General features: G+C 32.4%; 1 long non-coding RNA gene across 3 annotated transcripts in view; it reads left to right on the top strand.

The window, feature by feature from the left end:
* Window positions 1-15,623, top strand: part of LOC143064357 (uncharacterized) — a 15,935-nt gene extending 312 nt beyond the window's left edge. For 2 of the 3 annotated variants that reach the window (XR_012975231.1, XR_012975232.1), the window contains exons 2-5: window positions 10,613-10,807; window positions 11,195-11,381; window positions 13,481-13,593; window positions 14,580-15,623. This is a non-coding gene — a long non-coding RNA (uncharacterized LOC143064357). Of the gene's footprint in view, window positions 1-10,612; window positions 10,808-11,194; window positions 11,382-11,584; window positions 11,645-13,480; window positions 13,594-14,579 lie in introns of all 3 variants that reach the window. The other variant, XR_012975233.1, reaches the window with a different exon arrangement.
* Window positions 15,624-21,130: the final 5,507 nt, after the last annotated feature.

Genomic DNA, 21,130 nt, shown 5'->3' on the forward strand with positions numbered 1-21,130 from the left:
CCTATAATTGTGTGTACTTATTGTGCATTTCAAAACAGTTTTGCATATAACCAACAAATAAAAATGTATTTTAATAGCAAACCATGTGTGTTGTTTACATTTACAATTTTGTATGGTGGTCCACAGACTGACATTGATATTTTGAAGAATTTATTTTTATTATTTAGTCTTTATAAGGTCATTTTTCAATATGACCAGAGCAAGAAGGTCCTGTAAAGCTGGTGGTAAACCCTATCGTCTAACAAGTACACTGTACAGAGTGAAGCCAGGGAAGGGGGGGTTACGTATGATATTGAGACCAAAGCATGCTTCCTTTCCGTCTGTTTGTCCACCTACATACACTGTTTTGCCACCAAATGAAGGTCTTAAGTTAAAGATATGTAAGAATAAACCTGTTCTAGCCGAAGGCTATAGGTTACTGAACTTGGATCTACTCAGGAAACACATATTACAAATAACATTGCATGTAATTCAATGCCCAAAGGTATGTGATATGAAAGATATTGAACCACTAAAGCTCTTTTTTGATGAAAGAAATCTTGGTCTTGCTAGTGTTATGTTTGCAGAGTGTCAAGGTTGTCACAAGCAGTTCAAGTTCACATCAAGCCCAATGTTGAGCAATGACATGTTTGATGTCAATGTACGAGGGGTATGGGGTTCCATGGTAACAGGTGATGGTGGTGCCCAGTTGGGTGAAACCATGGCAACTTTTAGCTGTCCAAGTATTTCGTCAAATTCATTTACTAAAATAGAGACAGAAATAAGCAAGTGGTGGTTAGATACCCTCCAAGAAGACATTTTAGCTGCAGGTATTGCAGAGAGAAATCTAGCTATTGATAGAAATGATTTTTTTCAGGGTGTCCCTGCAATAACAGTTATTTGTGATGGTGGCTGGTCAAAAAGGGCGCACAAGCATACTTACAATGCTTTAGGGGGCGTGGCCATCATCATCGGCGCAGCAACAGGTAAAATTCTCCACGTAGGTGTGAGAAACAAGTTTTGTTACATCTGCAAAACTGCCCAGACAAAAGGTGTACCTCCAAAAGCTCATGAGTGCTTTATGAATTGGACTGGCAGCAGTCAGGCAATGGAGGCTGACATCATTGTCGAGGGTTTTCTCGAGGCTGAACGAAAACATGGTGTAAGGTATATGCGTCTTGTTGCCGATGGTGACAGCTCTGTTGAAGCTCGAATAAGGCAGCATGTTCCAGTCTGGGGACAACGTGTCGAGAAAATAGAGTGTGCTAATCACGCATGTAAATGTCTTCGTTCACACCTTGAGCAACTGGTAATGGATAAGCCTAGCTATAAGGGAAAGAATAAGTTGACAAAAGCTAATCGATTACGCATTACCAGTTCCATTCGCTGCGCTATCCGTCGACGAGCACAAGAGGAAAATCGACCGCTGGCTATAAGGAAACTGAAGCATGACATCCTTAATACAGTGAATCATGTATTTGGTATACATGAAAACTGTAGTGACGATTTCTGTAAGGTAGCAAAGCAAAGGAAGGAATCAGCTAGCACAAATGAAACTTTACATGTATGCACTCAAAATCAAACTTTATTATGTATGTCATCACAGTCAGTTGTCGAGGATGAAATTAGCACAAATCCCACTGACAATGAGGATGTTATTGCTTCAGTTTTAGATGAGCAAAGTACACTTTGGTCCGAAATCTCATCTTTGACCGCCCAGGAGGATTCGCGAGGCGATAGTTTAAACCCTGTCTCCCATGTTGACCCTGTTTTAAGACAAGACATTTCGCGTTTGCTTGTAAGGTTAGAAAATAAAGCCAGCAGTTTGATAACTTGTCAGACAACCAATCTTGCCGAAAATTGGATGTCGATCCGAGCAAAGTTTGACGGAGGCAAGTTTTACAACAGGGTCAACCGTGGTTCATGGCATGCACGATGCTATGGTGGTGGGCTTAGGAAAAATTTCGGTCCTAAGTGGTCACCAACGGTATGGGAGAAGGTTACTGGCACTAAGGCTGGTCAATGGTTTGATATCCATTATAACCGTAGGTCGAAGAAGCTTCTTTTGAACAGGTTGTACAAAAGTCGCCCTGAATACAAGGCCAGAGCTTACCAAAGAAAAATTAAATCTGCTGCTGTATCTGCCAAGAGTAAGTCTACTCTTGAGTATGGCAAAGACGCCCTTGAATGTATTCCTGATGTTAGTTCTGACACTCTGCAGGCTGATATTCAGGAATACCTTGGTAAGCACATCAATGTTGATGAGGCCGTATTGACTGCCCTAGAGACCCAGACCAACGAACAGTCTCATAGTGGAGTCTGGCATGAGGAAAGGCGTAAGCGGATCACTGCATCTGCTTTCGCTGATGTTGTGCGACGTAATCCTGGGATCAAGGTTGAACCTCTTGTCAGACGATTCTTGTATTCAACCTTTCGTGGTAATTGTTTTACTAGAAAGGGTTTACAAGAGGAAGCTAATTCAAAAAAGGATTATATCCTTAATAGGGCAGTCAATTGTATTAACGTGGTTAGGATAGAGGACATGGGATTGGTCGTTTCAAGGGAACATCCCTTTCTTGGTGCCAGTACTGACGGCAAAGTCTTTGTTCAAGGGGGAGAGTGTGGCTTAATTGAAATAAAAAATGTCTTGCATAACAATACTATGTCTATTGTTGAAGCCACACAGAAGGTAAGTAATTTCCCCCTTGAACGGAAGAATGGGAATTTTTTCATTAAAAAATCCCATTCTCATTACCACCAGATACAAGGGCAACTGAATATATTGAATTGCTCCTGGTGTGACTTTGTTGTAAGACGTACCAATCCCTTTGACATGGTAGTGCTTAGAATAATTAAAGATGTTGATTTATGGGTAAATACAATGGTTCCAAAACTGAAGGCATTTTATTTTAAGGCTCTTTTACCAGAACTTGTCCATCCGCGTCACCGAAAACAGCCCGGTATTCGCGAACCTGGAGTTTGGTTTGAACAACGCCCCAAAGCAAAACCCAGAAAAAGGCATGCAAGTTGCCCTGACAGTCCGTTGCCCTTAATTTCTGCTCCTGTGGCCAAATCTTCTCGTAAATGTCAATCTAAGACAAAATTTCTGAATCGCCGCATATCACACAAATGGATTATAGATGAGGCTTCAGGGACATCAGAATGGTATGCTGGTACTGTTACTAGCATAGTTTCTGGTGTTGATGGTGCCCCAGATACAATTTATGATGTGCAATATGACAACGAGTCAGAAGCTTTTGAGGTTGACCATTTACAGGAAGATTTGAGCAAGGATCTTTGAAATTTTTGTAAGGCCTGTATAGCAATATCTTGTATAACATTTATTCTACATACTGCTTTCTGTTGATTTAATATAAATACATATAGATATAATATTGTATTGAGAATTTGCAGTTTATTTTTTAATCAGTATTAATTTTAATTTAAAGTAATTTCACATTCAATGTTTGCTATACAGGCCTTATCTAAAACACCTTTTGATCAATATTACAACATGTACCCCTAATCTGCACATATCAATTTTTTGCTATTCAATATTGTTGAAAACTGGTTTTATATTTAATTAACACAAACTTGTACATGACATCAAATTTTTAGAAATATTCGATAATTTTAAGCAAACTATAATGTTTAACATTACACTTAACTGGGCTTTTAAATTTTAAATTTGATCTGCAATTTCTTTATTCACAATCATATTTATGATTATATTTTTATCCCTTTAATTAATAAAGTGCAACTTGCATGATACCTTTTAGGACAACGGTGCGAAAATGACAATATAAGCATTAATTAAATATAACATGTATGCCTTTAGTTGTGGAACCATTGTGTCTGATAAAAGTAGGTAGCGCTAACTCTTAATACTGTATTCCTTCAATATTTAACATACAATATATACACAATTGTTGTTTTGTATAAACCACAATGCCATCATTTTCTTCGCATATGACATTGTAAAAAATATCTCAATCAACATTGATAAGAAAAAAGGGTGCTTTTATACTCATATTAAGGCAAAAAAATAAAAGATCCATTTTATATATATTTTCAATGACTAATTCAATTTTCATAATATAAGGGTGTGTATACATTTTGCTAATTTATTTATTCTCAACATCTTTAATTATCCTTGATACTGCATGTTGACGACATGGACACCATTGTGTATTCAGACAGATAGACGACATTGACATAAATACAAAATTTTGGGAGTGCATACATGTACATGTATATGAATATTTCAAACTATACATTTTATCTTTGTTCATTTTTGCATATAGAGTTTGAAAAAGTTAAACTTCTTCAGTAATTATCATTTTGAATTGATTTCTTAATATTATATTATAAATAAAAAAATCAAATAAGTTTTCATTATTAAAACAAAAATCTTGATAAAAATTTGTTTGGTTACAGTCTGCAACGTTAGTTTGAGATTATTAAAACAATTAGCACAGGTACATGTATGCTCTATATATATACATTGTACGCAGAACCTTTAGTTCATTTGAGTTTCTGCTTATTGATTAATATTATCTACATAACAGGTACAATGTACATACAGTATGTAGCAGTCATACAATGTAGTTTTTTTCATTATTTCACAAGGTTGTAAAGCCATTTTAAAAAACAGGAATAATTTAACCAAATTATGGGCCTGGCCTCAGGCTCACCTGAATTAAAAGTTCTACATGGTGCCCCTATTCACTTTTAAATTTTTTGTTTTAACATTTCTTATTTTCAATTCATTCATTTGTTACATTTAAAATTGAGATATGAAATATTTTACATAAATGTAAGCAATGTATGTACAATGTACATATCTAATGCAACGTTGCATTTTTTGGTCAAGTCTTGCAGTTAACAAGAAGTAATGCAGAATTTTTTAATATCAGGTTTTAAAAGGGTGCTTGGAAAGGAAAAGTGCAATGTACTTGTATAACAACATAAATTTTATGTTTATCAAAGTCATGGTGATCTTGATTTAAACAAATACATAAAATGTACTCATATGTTAATTAGATTCATGAAATAAATTTTTGTTCATATCTGACACAACCTTTTCATAATATAGGCCACACTTAAGGTTTCAAACCACTAAAACGCTTTCCCTCAGAAGTTTGATGGCATAAAGTAAACTGTACTAAGAAAAAATAGTTACTGTGATTTGCTGTAAAAAATGTATCACAAGCTGTATTTCCACAAAGTTGGTATTATTTGAAAGATAATTAATTCTGGAATACTCACATCCAAATATAAAAGATTATTTAAAGTTTTAAAAAATATGAAAGCCATTTGCAAAATGTGTATATTAAGAATTTTGGGAAACTATTGTTTGTTTATTTTTGACAACCGTCACTTCTGGATGTCAGACTTTTCTTATATGCTTGTTAACCTATGGTGATTTTTTGAGAGCTGTTAGAAGGCATAAATACATTTGAGGAAATCATAATGCCAGTCTAGTTAAACTTAAGGTAAATAAAGGAAAGAGGGTAGAAAAATCAAAATTTACAAAGAGTTATACAGTAAAATTCTTTGGCGGTTTGAAACCTTAAAAGTGTTTATTATTTTATATATTTTTTCATTTTTACAGTAGTTTGATTAAATCTCAATACCTGTAGTTACACTGTCTTTTTTTTCAGTGTAGAAACACACAACTTGTGTTAAAGTATTTTGAGAAATTGATACTTTAAATCTTTGAGAACTAAACAATACATGTAATATGAAATTAAACAGTATTCAAATATACATTGATTTTTTATAACTACATAATTTTTTAAAACTAGGTTATAACAACCCAATGCAATATTAACACCCTCAAATGAAACATTATACCAGTACTAAGCTGTTATCTGTCTCTGTTTTAGTAATATAAATTTAACTGCATACAAAATTTATAACAGTCTATTTAACAGTAAATATATTGATATCAGAATGGTCTATATATGATAATAATAATAATTAAATCTGTGCAAAAAAATGCATGCAGCTTTGACTGCTCTAGTGGCTATCATCATGTTCATTATGATGATTTGTATTGTATATAATGAACATTTGTTTAATAAAGTCTATATCGATATCTGTCATATAAATGAAATACTTGGACAACAATATAGTTGTGTATGGTTGATGTCGTGCTCACATTGGATTGAATTACACATTTTGTTATACTTTTTAAATGGGGTGTATACTATACCTGTACGTCATTACCCGACTGTACATTTGATAACCTTAGAATGATAGATAAGAAGTATATGTGATACTACAGGACATTTATAGTTGTGTAGCTACAGTATTTAGTTGTTTTTAGCTTGTGACATCTGACCCTTTGCAACCATAACTCATATAGATACATGTACATTTTTGTATATGCAACAAAACTTTTAAAAACATTTCACAGCGAGATACATATAAATGTATCTGTTATAATAAAATGAAAATGTTATACACTAAAGTTTAACCTTTACACAATGTGCTCAAAGTATTAATAAAAAAGTACATTCACAAGTACATGTACATGTAGCCGAAGACCAGGGTTTTGATTTTATCACTAACTTTTTAAAAAATCATATTTTTATGCCAATGCTTTTACAAGACCTGATTTATATGTTTGTGATATTTTTCATAACTTTAAATTAATTTCCCTAATTACAAACTATTGCCTTTTTAGTCCGCCTCAACGAAGTTGTGAAGGACTATTGTACTACCCCCGGCGTCCATGTCCGCGTCCGAGGTGTTTTCTCAGAGACCATGATAGCTAGAACCATGAAACCTAGCTTATTGTTTCAGAAACAAAAATTGGAACTTGCCCATATTAAAATTTGATGACCTTGACCTCAGCTTCATGGTTCATTGAACATTGAAATTTTCCAAGTTTACGTCTTAGTTTCTGTTTTTTCAAAGACTTTTATGGCTAGGGTCATGAAACATTACCAGTAGGTGCAAAATAAAATTACGCACATACCCATGACAAAATAAGATGACCTTGACCCAAAAGTCATGGTTCATTTAACATAATTTCTCAAAATGCAGTTTTACGTCCGAGTTTCTGTTTAAGCAAAGACTTTAAAGGCTAGGGTCATGAAACTTTACACATATGTTCAGAATAAAATTCCTCACAGACCCATATCAAAACTAGATGACCTTGACCCCAAGGTCATTGTTCATTGAACATTGATTTTTTCAAGATGCAGTTTTACGTCCTAGTTTCTATTTTTACAAAGACTATAATAGGTAGGGACATGAAACTTCACCAATATGTTCAAAACAAAATTACACACCTACCCATGGAAAAATTAGATGACCTTGCTTTCAAGGTCATGGTTCATTGAACATTGATTTTTTTCTCAAGATGCAGGTTTACGTCCTAGTTTCCGTTTTTATAAAGACTATAATAGGTAGGGGCATGAAACTTCACCAATATGTTCAAAACAAAATTACACACCTACCCATGGACAAATTAGATGACCTTGCCTTCAAGGTCATGGTTCATTGAACATTGATTTTTTTTCTCAAATGCAGTTTTAAGTCCTACTTTCTGTTTTTACAAAGACTACAATAGCTAATGGCATTAAACTTTAAATCACAGTTTTCAGAATAAAATAACGCAACTACCCATGCCAATATTAGATGACCTTGACCTTAAGGTCATGGTTCATTGAACATTGATATTCCCAAGATACAGTTTACATCCTAGTTTGTATTTTTACAAATAATATAATAGCTACAGATGTGAAACTTTGTCACAATGTTCAGAATAAAATTATGTACCTACCCAAACCATAATTAGATGACATTGACCTCAAGGTCATTGTTCATTGAACATTGATTTTTTTTTTTTTGGATGCAGTTTTACGTTTTAGTTTCTATTTTAACAGACTATAATAGCTAGGTCATGCAACTTCATATGTATGTTCAGAATATAATTATACACAGACTCATATAAAAATTAGAAGACCTTGACCTTGATGTAATGATTCATTGAACATTGGAACTTTTTTTTAGGATAGTTTTACAACCTTGACTTGGGTTAAAAAACTTCACCAAGAGTTTCAGATTAAAAGTATACACGATCCAAGGCCAAAATAAGATAGGCTTTATTTCAAGGTCATTGGTCAATGATCATTCAACTTTGATTGATGGAGATTTACATCATAGTTTCCACAAGATTCATATCCAAAAACCATGGTTAATATTGAATAAATAAAGTAATGAAGCATCATTTTTTGCCAGAACAACATGGCATTTTGTGAGATAGCTGAATGTTACAACTTGCATTATTAAGGCGGACTCAGTAATCTGTGATTACCTATGTTTTCTAATTCTTGTGCTTTGATAATACTTTATTGTTAAAAACTGATTCAATATGTTACAGAAATTAATATAGGAAATGATGTGAGTTATTTAAAAATGAAACCTGAGTCTTATGTGGTTCACTATCTTGATGATTACAATACATGTAGTGTGGTATGTTGTTATTGAGTAGATCCAGTTCATTTTATATGTGTCAAAATAAAATAGGTGAAATTTAAATAATACTTTTGGGACAGCACTTGAAATGTAAAGATATTTCAAATAGTTATTGATTATGAATATGAAAAACATTAATCAATTCAGATATAAATACTAATGACTAAATACATGGACATGCAGTAAACACTTGCATGATCATTAAACTGATAGGACATATTAAAAGTGTCATCATAATTCATTTTGGTTGTAATGAATGATCTTCCATAAACAAAACAAAAATAATAGTCTTGGAATACCTCATATATTTATCAGAAGTTTAAACTTAATTTTACTACAATTTAAACAACGTTGAATCAAGTTTTCATTTATTTGTTTTAAATTACTTTATTCTGAATGTAGCATACAGATATTAGACATGTCCATTACGGCGTTGGTATCTGTTTTAGTAATTGTTATTGTTAATTTTTTTTTTTACTAAAAATGTATCCATGCTAAAAGGTCTCTTACAGTACATATCATAGGTGAATCCAATGGGCTCCCCCTTATGCTATAAAAGTTTGGTTGATTATTTAGTAAAAATTGGAAATCACTGGAGTGGGCCCTCCCTTTTTTAATTTCTGTATCCGCCACTGCATATTTTTCATATTGGCTATATAATATAAAGAAAGGTGTATTTTTTATCGTTAAAATACCATGAGTGGGATGAAAGTATACAATCTTTTATTACAATACACATTCTTAACATTCATATAGAGTAACTTATTAGACCTTCATTTGTGGCAGTACAGGAGCTTTAACCAAAATGAGTAAAAAGTTTTTTGTATTTTACTTTGCATATTCATGTAAATGCCTGTGTGATTCAGTGTATATTTATTCTTATTATATGCTCAATTAACTGTTTGTCTGAATTCTTATACGGTTATGCAACTGTGTCATAATGTTGAATTTATTAACTGTGTTCTCGAAATCTGTCAGTTATAAATGACCAAAACATGCAGGACTCTTAATATTTTAGATAATTTATATAGCAATCAACTGGTAAAATTATAAAAAACTGATAAGCAAAAGCAGATGTCAAGATCTCATTATTTATAGACTTTACACATCCTCATTTAATTTATTGTACATATGTAGCAAGTACTTAAATCATGTTAAACTGGGTGAAAATTTTAGATACTCAATTTTCGACTCTTCCTTGACACCATTTGTGACGATGGTCTCGAAAAACAAGGATATACTGTCAGATGGGGAGGAAAAATGACAGTGTAAGGGGATAGCAATTCCCCAAGCACTTAAAAGAGTACCTTGTAGATTTAAAAAACAAAACAGTAGGCTGATGCCACTACAAGGGCTGATCCTTTACACTGCAAAATGGAGAGGGATTTATATAAGTTGTAATAACTTGTTTCCCAATTCACCGTGAATAAATAAGTTTAAAGTATTATTATCATATGCATTTTGACATGTTTAGTACAATACATGTTTAGTTATTTTTGTATTCAGATACGAGTTTATAGATGTGGCAATAGATTTGTATTTCAATGAACATGAATGTGTATGTCCTGGTTTCACTCTATTCATAATATTAATTAAAATAATGCAAGGATGAAAGGTACCACCAGTTTTGCAGCACCAGTGCTATTTAAAGTTATAAAAAAATAATTAGTTATCAAGCATTAAATTTATGCATAATTTAACACAATAATACCTACATGTATTCTTAAACTATTTTTATTTTCATATACACTTCAAGGACTTAAAAACTTACTGACGGACTTGGACCACCACTAATTCACTGATGTACATGAGTGTATCATGAAAGCATAAAATAATATACTGTACTTACATGTAAACAGTATGCATTAAAAAATATGTGCAATGTACATCATACTACATGTATTGAAAGAATTTAATATGTATATTTATAGAACCTTTTGCAGGTTAGTATTTCAATTTTCCATTGATAAATTATACTTTTTACATACATGTATGATAAGTGCACAAATAACTAGCACAGTGACACTAAAAAGGTAACAATCAAATAATAAATTATAGCTGCCTAAAAACTGTGTGGATAAACATACATGTATTGCAAATAGTCCTTCAAATATGTATATTTTTTACTGTTTTTATTTTTTAGGCTAATATATTTATGGTGTGATTTGATATCATTAACATGAATTGTGAAATTGCTTCCACTACACTTTCATCAAACCTCATGATGTTCACCAAAATTTGTGTGTGTAAACCATGAGCCTCAAGTTTACTAGTTGATAAAGTTTTGCAACAGGACATCAAAAGTGTATCCATGGTTTGATGAAGTACATGTAGCAAGGTAATTATTGTATATGTTTAAAATGTATGTTTGCATAAAAGACAATTGTTGGGATTGACTCAACATCTGATATGTGTCTGTCTTAATTGACATCAACTTTCATCTAAGGTATATGATCATTTTGATGCTGTTTGCTATTGTTTTTAGCACATCAGAAGTATTAATTTGTGTTGCTTCCATTTCAGAGAATTGACACATGCATGTTTTCTTTTTTATTTGAATGGTAATTTAATTACATTTACTGTACAAAAAAAGCAATTACAAAAAAACATCATACTTTTTTTTTACAATAATTTTACAATTATTAAAAAATTGCAAGTAAAATTACAAGTAAAATTTATAATTGTAAGATTACAATTACAAAACTTTCTATTTTTTCTTATACAGCTAACATTGTTATTGTTTGCTCCTATATACAAGTACATGTATATGCCACTGCACATGTATCTATGATGGAAGTCCTCCCAAGAGACATCAACACAGAGAATTCACTGAACATTTAAATGGACATGGATGTTTGTCAAAGGTCATGTTAGATTGAACACCTGTATTACCTTATAATTATTAATGAACAGTAAGTTGTTATTATCTGTATTTTTTAAAGTATAACTAATTTGTCTTATTGATTATCAAGAATATATCACCAGCAAAGTAACTCAAGAATGTGCCTAGCATGAGTTAGTTTAAGTCTGTTTGACGTGTGTGGTATATTTTTTATTATTTGAAAAACAAATAAGTTTTACTTTTAATTATATAGATTTTATATTTATGTTTTAGACAATATCACATGTGCTATTAATGAATAGTGGATGATTTGATTTTGCCATGTTGTATCACGTAAGAATATCTGAGTGGAAATGTGTTTAATATATTGCTTGATATTATGTGTTTTATTCACCCTAGAAGGTTAGAACCGTCATCTATATACATGTAATAGTTAAATTTTAAACAAGGTACAAAATAGTATAAACAAATATATGAAGAACTATGTGGAGATGTATTTAAAATTATTTCTGATTGCAAAATCTACACCAAAACAACAGAAAATATTGATTTAGTGTTGCTTTATGCTAACCTTAGCAATATTTCAGCTATATGACACAAGCCAATTATTGACAGCAACATTATTTAAACAAATGACATTTAATTAACACCTTTTCATAACTTGCATAATTTATTGAAAGGCATTACCTACTTGTAGATTACAAATATTATAATGGATTATACATGTAGATAATACTAAAGGATCAAGTATGTTGGATTCTAACCCATTCTTATTCATGAGATTTTCTGAAAAAAAAACTTGGTTCAACATATTGTTGTACTTGGGGCATATACTTGTGATATAAAAAAGGGGATAACAGCAAATGACTACAATGCCACACAAAACATCAAAACACACCTAAACAACTCCCCAACACTCAACCTCACTCAAAGCACAAATATAGAGACAGAGACAAGACAACAAGAAGCCGGGAAATCCTGACTTGGTACAGGTATTCCACCAGTGGAATAGTTGGATTGAACCGGTTAGTGAGTACTCAAACCTCTCCATTATATTCCCGACCAAATTCAAACACACACACTGAAAGACACACAATAAGATACCTGCACAGTATACAGTCAACAATATCGACCTCATACTATAACAACCAACAAATCAAATAAAAGCATTAAAAAACTGAAGAACACCTACATTACAAAATGCCAAAACACAAAAATAGATTTAAACCGGTCCCAAATACACTAAGTAGAGACGAGTTTGACTCATAACCACACGTAGTATGCCTATAAAGAAACAAGTAGGCAAGTACAAGCCAAGTGTGTACTGTCAATTTGAACACGTTGTGTGTGGGTATGTAATAAACCATCCCAAGCGTCCACGGGACCTGTTTAAACATATTATAAAATAAAATAAGGCAATCATAACCGGAATTTAATAAGTTTAATAAAATATATTTATAACAGTGCTAAATCACTGCCTATTGTGATGGTGATTAAAGGTGAACTAAGTCTTGACGCTAGACGCGTCATTTATTGATCTTGAAACTTATCGAATGCAAAAAATAAGAATAGATTTAAAATAGCCAGTACTGTAAAACTGATACACAAATAATATAAAAAGACAATAATTACAATAATCACAAACAAAAGCAGGGTCAAATTGTGCTCGCAACTACTGGAAGCTAGCTAAGACTAATATATCTGTTGAAATAAAAACTGTCGCACAATTGAAAAATTATCACAAATTACACTCCAATTGGGATTGGTTTGGTGCCATTCAGTCATCAAAATAAATTGAAATCGGCAGTTTTAGTGAGAGGCCAGTATTTATTGAGAATCTTCAAGTCATTGGAACATAGTGTTAAATTAACCGATACAACCAAAATATCATGTTTATATCCTTTACAAACATAAGATTTTAAAGTTTTACCCAGTCTTGAAAGTTGATTTTTCAGTTTTTTACATTTATTTACAACATTGCCATAAAATTTAGGATGCGAAACACCTTCTGAGATAAGTTGTCTACGGGTTACATTATATTTAATTACAAGATGTTCATACTTGTTATAAAATTTTCGGAAAGTAGCCAACAGTTTATGAAACCTAAATCCTTGTTGAAGTAATGTTTTAATTAAGTGTCATTATTTATTTTTACAAATGTTTTTGTAGGATACCACTGTATGATTATTGTATAGTTCACATAGTGACATAGTGTGTATGTTGGTGAAACAGTTTTACTACCACAATGAACATATAATTATGATAATACAAAATTTGAAATTGTAAGTATAGAAGTATTCTTAATATTGTTTTAAGTGTATAATATCAATATATGAATATGGAACAGCAGTATTTGAATACACAACATCTGACAACTTAGCAGTAATATCTGGAGTTCCACAGGGAAGTGTGCAAGGATGTATTCTTTTTCTTATGTACATAAACAACTATCCACCGAAATTTATAACATTTTGAAAATATTGATTTATAACATTACAAAATAATTTTTTTTCAAATTAAATGAAAACAGTGGTAATTTGCATATCTGAAACCCCCGCTTTGTATATTACAAAAAAGGGTGCACTCGACTTCCACCCATATGTGAAAAAGTTGGCCGGTTACTTGCCCAAGGTCGGCGGTTTACTCCGGGTACTCCGGTTTCCTCCGTCAGTAAAGCTGGTCACCATGATATAGCTGAAATATTGCTGAAAGTGGCGTAAACCACCAATCAATCAAACAAACAAACAAACAAACATATCTGAAACAATGGCTATTATTAAGATGTCAAATTTTTAACCAAACAAAGACCTATGTTGTCATTTTGTAACACAAACAATGTCAGCAGACAACATTTTGAAAGAGGTCTGTCCAAGGAGAACCTAAGCTAGGTTTTGTATAATTTGTCCCGGTTGTTCTGGAGCACCAAAATTAAAGTGTTGATAATGGACACCTGAGTGATGGCAAACATCACCTGAGCAAATCAACATGTTAACATTATACCACATTAACACATTGCATCATAAAATATTCTGTTTCAATTTAACAAAACTGTTGCTTATAACAATTGTATGTAAAATCAGAACTTCTACCTTATTTTGAGGCAAAAATTATTTTTGTTGAGAAAAAATTTAGTAAACATCATAGGCAACTATGATTTTCAAAAACCTTAACCAGTCACACAGTTGTTACCTTTATTTAATACATTACTTCAAATATTGACAATGCATTGAAACATTGTATATATATATCTATTTTTTTATAATTTCAGATAATGGAGAAGATGATGTATGTTAAGAGATATTGAACATGACAAATAATAATGGAAGTTAATTTTGTTCTTGTCTTTTAATAATGATGACAGCTTAATGTTGGAAGGTTAACTTTATATCAGTACAGTCCATCTGATAAGCACATAATGGTGTTAACTTGTTGCGCATATTGTGCATAAATGTATCTGGAACCTCTGTTTTCATGTAGTGTAAGCATTATCAAGGGAGACAATTCAAACACAAATATTGTTTTGCTATTCCTCTATGTTACAATATATAATACATAAATTGGAAACAATATAACATAAAAACTATTGTTCCTGAACAAAAGTTTGTTATACAAACTTTTATATTGTACAATAGTGTTAATAGTGCAATATAATGCTGTAGTTTAATATTTTAAAATAAAAAGGATATTAATTGAGACCCATTTAACCAGTATCTTGGTATAGATTATGATTATTTTGTCATGGTCTTATTTGTATTATGGTGTGAGGGGCATTAAGTTTTACTACTGTAACAGAATTTTTAAGTATTGATCAACTAATTCTTATATTAAAAGTAAGCAGGGAAACTAAAACATAAGGGATAAGACTTTTCTTGTTTTAGAGTTCTAAAACTTTAGTGAGAAAATATTTAAAAAACAAAAATGTTATTCATTTAATATTAAAATTATCCTGAGCTAAATTGTGGACAATGCTTAAAAGGACGAAAATGAAGGTTATGTATTTTGGGGTTATTATAAAACAAAACACTGAAATTAGCATTGTTTTCTTGTAGTTTTTCTCTTTATGTGGACATGGCCATCCATGTTCCTTTTTTAGATATGTTTTCAAACTAAAGCTTAATATTAACTTATTTATAGAACATATGTTATCACATTGTAGTTCTTGTGTTGTATTGTAGAGTTAATTTTTTATTAGTCATAACCAATTCCTGATGTATTTTTGTAAGTATTTTATGTAATAAGATATAATTTAGGATTTGTTTACACAGGGTAAATGCTTGATAAATTATAATACAATTGTTAAATATTTACTAAATGTTCTGTCATAATTAGTTATAACCACTCTGTGGCGCAATTGGTAGCGTGCTCGCCTTCAAGAGTGGGAGACCAGGGTTTGATCCCCGGTCGGGTCAAACCAGAAGACTTAAAAATAAGTAGTTGCTGCTTTTCCGCCAAGCATGTGGCATTCAGTTGTGAGAGCAACGGCTTGTTGGCTCAGAATCAGTATAATGTGTCTGAGTGGGGTGTCTGTCTAACTGCGTGCAGTTCTCCAGTGTGCTAGCACTGTTGAAACAAATCCAGCTCAGCGTGCTGGTCTAGTCACAGCAGACAATTTCAATGCACTACACCTTGTTCTCGTCATGATATAGCTGAAATACTGCTCATTTGACGTAAAACACCATTCAAACAAACAAATCATGAGTAGTTCATTTTTAATCTGTCTGGACAAAGTTGCAAATGACAATTATACCACCCCAGTGCACATCCGAGTTGTTAATGCTAGCCTATTGTTGAAGATAAAATATATTGAACTTTCCAATACAATGCATTTATTATGTTAGGGACAGGCACATTTAATTCACTGTAAAAATGATAAACTTATGCCATGTCTAAATGTTTGTGAAACCATGTCTTTTATGTTTATTAACCTATACAAATGTTGACCAGAAATTGATATTGACCTTATTTGAAATAGAGGAAACAAGTAAATAATCAAACTCTGATACCCAAACATGTATATATCTGTTCAAACATGCATATATCTGTATATATATGGTAAATTTTTTATGACCCCTTGGGAGGACCTTGACCTGCACACAAAGCATGCCGGTTAAGGCATAACGCTACAATGACATCATTTAAAATGATGTTCCTATATCATACTTCAAAAATTTTATGATTTGCACACACCAGGAATCTTGGGTTACAGTTTATATTAAAGTCTCTGGTACTAGGATCCATCGGAGACAGTGATTTTTTAAATCATCATTAACCACCGGACACCCTATCTGTATATAAATATATATTTTAAAATCTGGTTTTGGTAAACATTGTGCTAACTAAGTTATTTTCACCCACTGTAGACATGAAAAATTTGTCATGCCTAAAATGTCGGGACCTATCAAGTATATATTTGCTGAAGGTGCAAAAAGTTTCCTTCAAATTTAATAAGAAAAAAGAATATGTTTTGCTGCTTCTCTTTGAGTATAAATCCATGTAAACAAGAAGTGGATTGGAGTGTTGATGCATCCTGATGGGTGTATGTCACACGGGCATTATTCACACAAACTTTGCATGCACTTGTCATGTTCACAGACTACTGGTAGGTCAAAAATATTTGTTAAGTTGATGCATCCTGATAAGAACATGCTACATGGACATGTGTTGTTTCACCTAAACCTCAATTTCATGGTCCAGTTTTCATATAAATTTTTACCAGTGCAAACTGCTCAGGTTTTTTCATCACTTTTTGTTCGCTGTTGTCTTAATTTTGTTAACTTTTTCACATTTTCATCTTGTTCTCAAAAATGACTTGTGCAGAGCTACACAAAACTTTGCTTGAATACTCATCTAGGTGTTATTCAAAAAATAATGTAGGGTAACCTTTCCCCCCATTTGAGATTTCCACCAAGGCCTCTCATTTGTTGAAATTAAGAAATGTGAGAAAAAAATTCTTCTTCAGAACCAGTAAGTGGAACAAAAATTGTTTTTACCAAAAAGTCTATGAGTGATCATCCAGTCTACTATCCTAGATTGCGAAAATGGCTGATGTGCAAATAAGCAATGTTTCCAATCAAACAAATATCTTTTTAGCAACCAAATGGCCAATCCATACCCAAATTTGCGGAAAATTAATAGTTCTATCATGACCCCATTTCAAAATGTTGAAAGGAAAAAAAACATACAAATGTTGTTCTCAAATACAAGAAGATAAATTGAACCCCCTTAAACTAATTGTTTTACAAACATAGAATTGGTGGAAGACAAGCATAGAAATGTTGTGGAAAAGAGATTTTGTACACATATTTATTGAAACAACTCTCTATTACCTTGTGTTTGAAATTGCCAGTATTACATACGTGCGATACCTAGTTTCTATCCGAGAATTAAGCTACCTGTCTGATTGGTGAAGACATTTTGAACTTCCATCTCCAGAACATCTCGAAAGAAATAAATGTAAATTGCATAAAATGTTATGTCCCTTACATGATAAGGGGTTGCCAAATGCTTAGGTGAACCATTACAGAATACCAGGAGACTCGTGTTTATTTTAATTTTTAACATATTGAGAGAGTGCTATGTCTTGGTCATGTCTATTATTAATTTCTGCATACGATTTTGCAATATCTGGTAGACTTTTAATGTCCATGTAGATTATTTATAATGGATAAATGTTGTTGCAATAATTGTCTGGCTGTTTATGAGAGTATGAAACATACAAGACAATAATTAAGAGGGGGACCTCCAGGATTTTTATATTGCAGCATCCGCCCATCTCAAAAGAATAGAGAGCAAATAGCACAAACATTATAAAGCATCTGAAACTGAAATTTATAAACACAACGTCCACAGTTGACCACTATCATTATACAAGGTGACAACAATAAGCAAATACATTTGTTCTTAACGCAGCTGTCCGAAAAATTATGACGGTATTAAGCAGGTTTTATTTTTTTGCACGTCCACATCTCTTTATTAAACGGAATAACGACGAATGACAACAGTGAAAAAAAAAATCCGCCCACACACCAAGGACAAGACAACAAAAATCATTTGCTTTACGGACGATACCTAATATATAACTGAGTAATTATGCACTATATTTAATGAAGATGTTGGTTATGAGTGTACGAGTAGGTAAGCATTTGCCACTTAATATGTGCCTGCAGCATTATAATTATGACGAACTTCATCTGTGAGCGAAAGTGAAAATTGTTGTATGTGAATTTTCCACTACCCTAATTGCATGACGTTTTCATAATTTTGTCTAAATATCATTGAACAACACGCTATGTAACCAAACTATATCAATTTCCATAATTTGATAGGAACAGGTCGATCTGGCAAAGATTTGTCGTGAAGAGGGCTTGGTTTGTCGTTTGCCTATTATTGATGGGTATATCATTGTTGTCCTTTCCTGTTTTCTTTTTTTGTATTGATGCTTATTTTGTTTTGATCTTCCAGGTGTGGCCTTTACTATATATCATACCAGACACACGTAGCCGTTTCCGGAGATATCATAATATTTACGTTATTGTCAAAGCTGGCTTGCGAGTGTAATAAATTGTGGCCGGGTAATGTGTGCTAATTGCGAAAAACTCTCAACAGCACTGCCACTATTAAAAAATATACAAGTTCAATGTATTACACCTTATTCTTGTCTTGATATTGTTGAAATATAGGTCCAATTTTACGTTAAACACCATACAAAGTAACTAAAAAAGATCCGTTTCCTGTAAATCCTTGTGTAGCAGGTTCAATAAATTAACAGTAAAAATGCAGCTCTCACAAATTAAGCTAAAATAGCTTCGAACACTGGATCCGACTGACAATCATGCGTTCTATATGTCTTGTGGACAATGTGATTTGCTCATTATTAAACGCTTCACGGCAATTGTACAATGCCAGCAATGAAATCGCTGTTCCAATACTATAATGCATAACTATGTGTACAGTTCAGGCTCATTTGTTTTTATTTGCATTTTAAGCAATACAAAACATTTTTGATTTTGAGATTACAAAATAAAGTTGAAAATCGTCTGTGTAAGAATAAATTCGGTACAATTTCATTGAACACAGCTGGTTTGTAATTTAAAATTAAACGGTAGGCAATATAGGCCTGAAAGAACAATCGGTGTGTTAGTAATGGTATCCCAGCAACACATTGCCGAAAAAAATTATCCGTTATCCGATGATCGCCTAATTTGCAATCTTCTGTTACCGGAGGACGAAAGTTGACCCGCGAACCCTTTTTTAATGGTCGATATTGAACGCTATATGTATTGTCTATCGTTTTACTATTCGTCAAATCAGAAAAACTTCATTACAAATTACCGTCAGTGATCATCCTACACATTGGCGTTTGCTTCTGCGTCAGTTGAACATCAAACAAACGTCATATATGTGTATTTTTATTTATAGGATAAACATTCATTTCACTATTCAACAGCAAACCACGCTGTTGTAGACACTCATTTGCTGATCTTTTCTGGAGCTTAATTTAACACATATATGCCTTATTATCGTTGGTTGACATTATAAAGATGTTAGTGTGACAGGAACAAATAAATTAAACATTTAAGACAACTGCACACCAATAAATACATATTTTACCCTATTTATATACTCATTACTTTATTTTATAAACAGAAACAAAAATTGAGCAGAAAAAAAAATTTAGTTTCCATTCTTACCGACATTCTGTATTTGAGCAGAAGTGCGCTCCATACATTTTTCAGAAAGTAGTTCCAGTTCAAAATGGTTTCAAATTTGAACAACCACCACCCGTGTTTCAATGAAGATATCTCATGAATGGAGTACAAATTGGAAATTCTAAGACGCCTTTGTTTTAGATAAATGGTGAAAGAAGTGATATTCACTTGTTTTCTGGAAAATCGTTCGTACAATAGGGCAGCATATGTACCCGCCCAGAGTCAATGTTTGGATGTTAATAATTTCTTTATTTTATCAAAAAACAACTTAGTAAGTATATATATGTATGTCAACTATTGTGTTGAACATTTGGGGAAAGATTCATTAACTTTTTTCATAAGTTTATTAAGATATACACTAAAATGTGTTGGTCAATATCTGGGTCAAAATGGCGAAATGTTGGTGTTGGTCACCCCCTTAAACAATACAACTATGTTTGGCACTGTTGTGGTAAAATCCTGTTTTTCCTGTTACATGTTCCACCCCCTTTTCATTTTGTATATATTTTACTTTTTCCTACTTACTTTTTTTTATCAGTCATCCACGTCCTACTTTTTTTATCAGCTGTTGACAGTCACTGTTACCTCCAACACACGATCCGATTATAACCATTTTTATATTATGAGCACACTAAGCCCCCACGCGTGTCCTATATTACACAAAGTATCTACTATAATAATACCGTTATGCCAAACGTTGACCTAATTACATATAGGGCACGCGTTGGGTCAAATTACTCGCGGTCTACTCGATTGCCTAAGCATCTACGCCTAACTATAGATCAACTTGTGTTATTACTGATCATATCAAAGTACAAATCTTTTGGTGTACATTTATATGTTCTATGTCGAATAATATGTAACATTGAAATAACAAAGTTATTTTATGCTTTACTGAATATTAAATTGAGCTATTACTCAAAACAAAAACATAAACTTGACGATTTTCAGAAAATGAACTTGAGTGTATTGTCGTCGTTGGTGATTTTACTGATCATCTTAATTATTGCCACGTGTTTATGGTTGTTTTATCTCATGTATAGAGCTGGTGATATAGAAAAAAATCCCGGTCCAATCTTTAATTCTACAAGTAGTTCAAGTAGCTGTTCAA

This window comes from Mytilus galloprovincialis, chromosome 2 (genome assembly GCF_965363235.1).
Source record: "Mytilus galloprovincialis chromosome 2, xbMytGall1.hap1.1, whole genome shotgun sequence".
Lineage (NCBI taxonomy): Eukaryota > Metazoa > Mollusca > Bivalvia > Mytilida > Mytilidae > Mytilus > Mytilus galloprovincialis.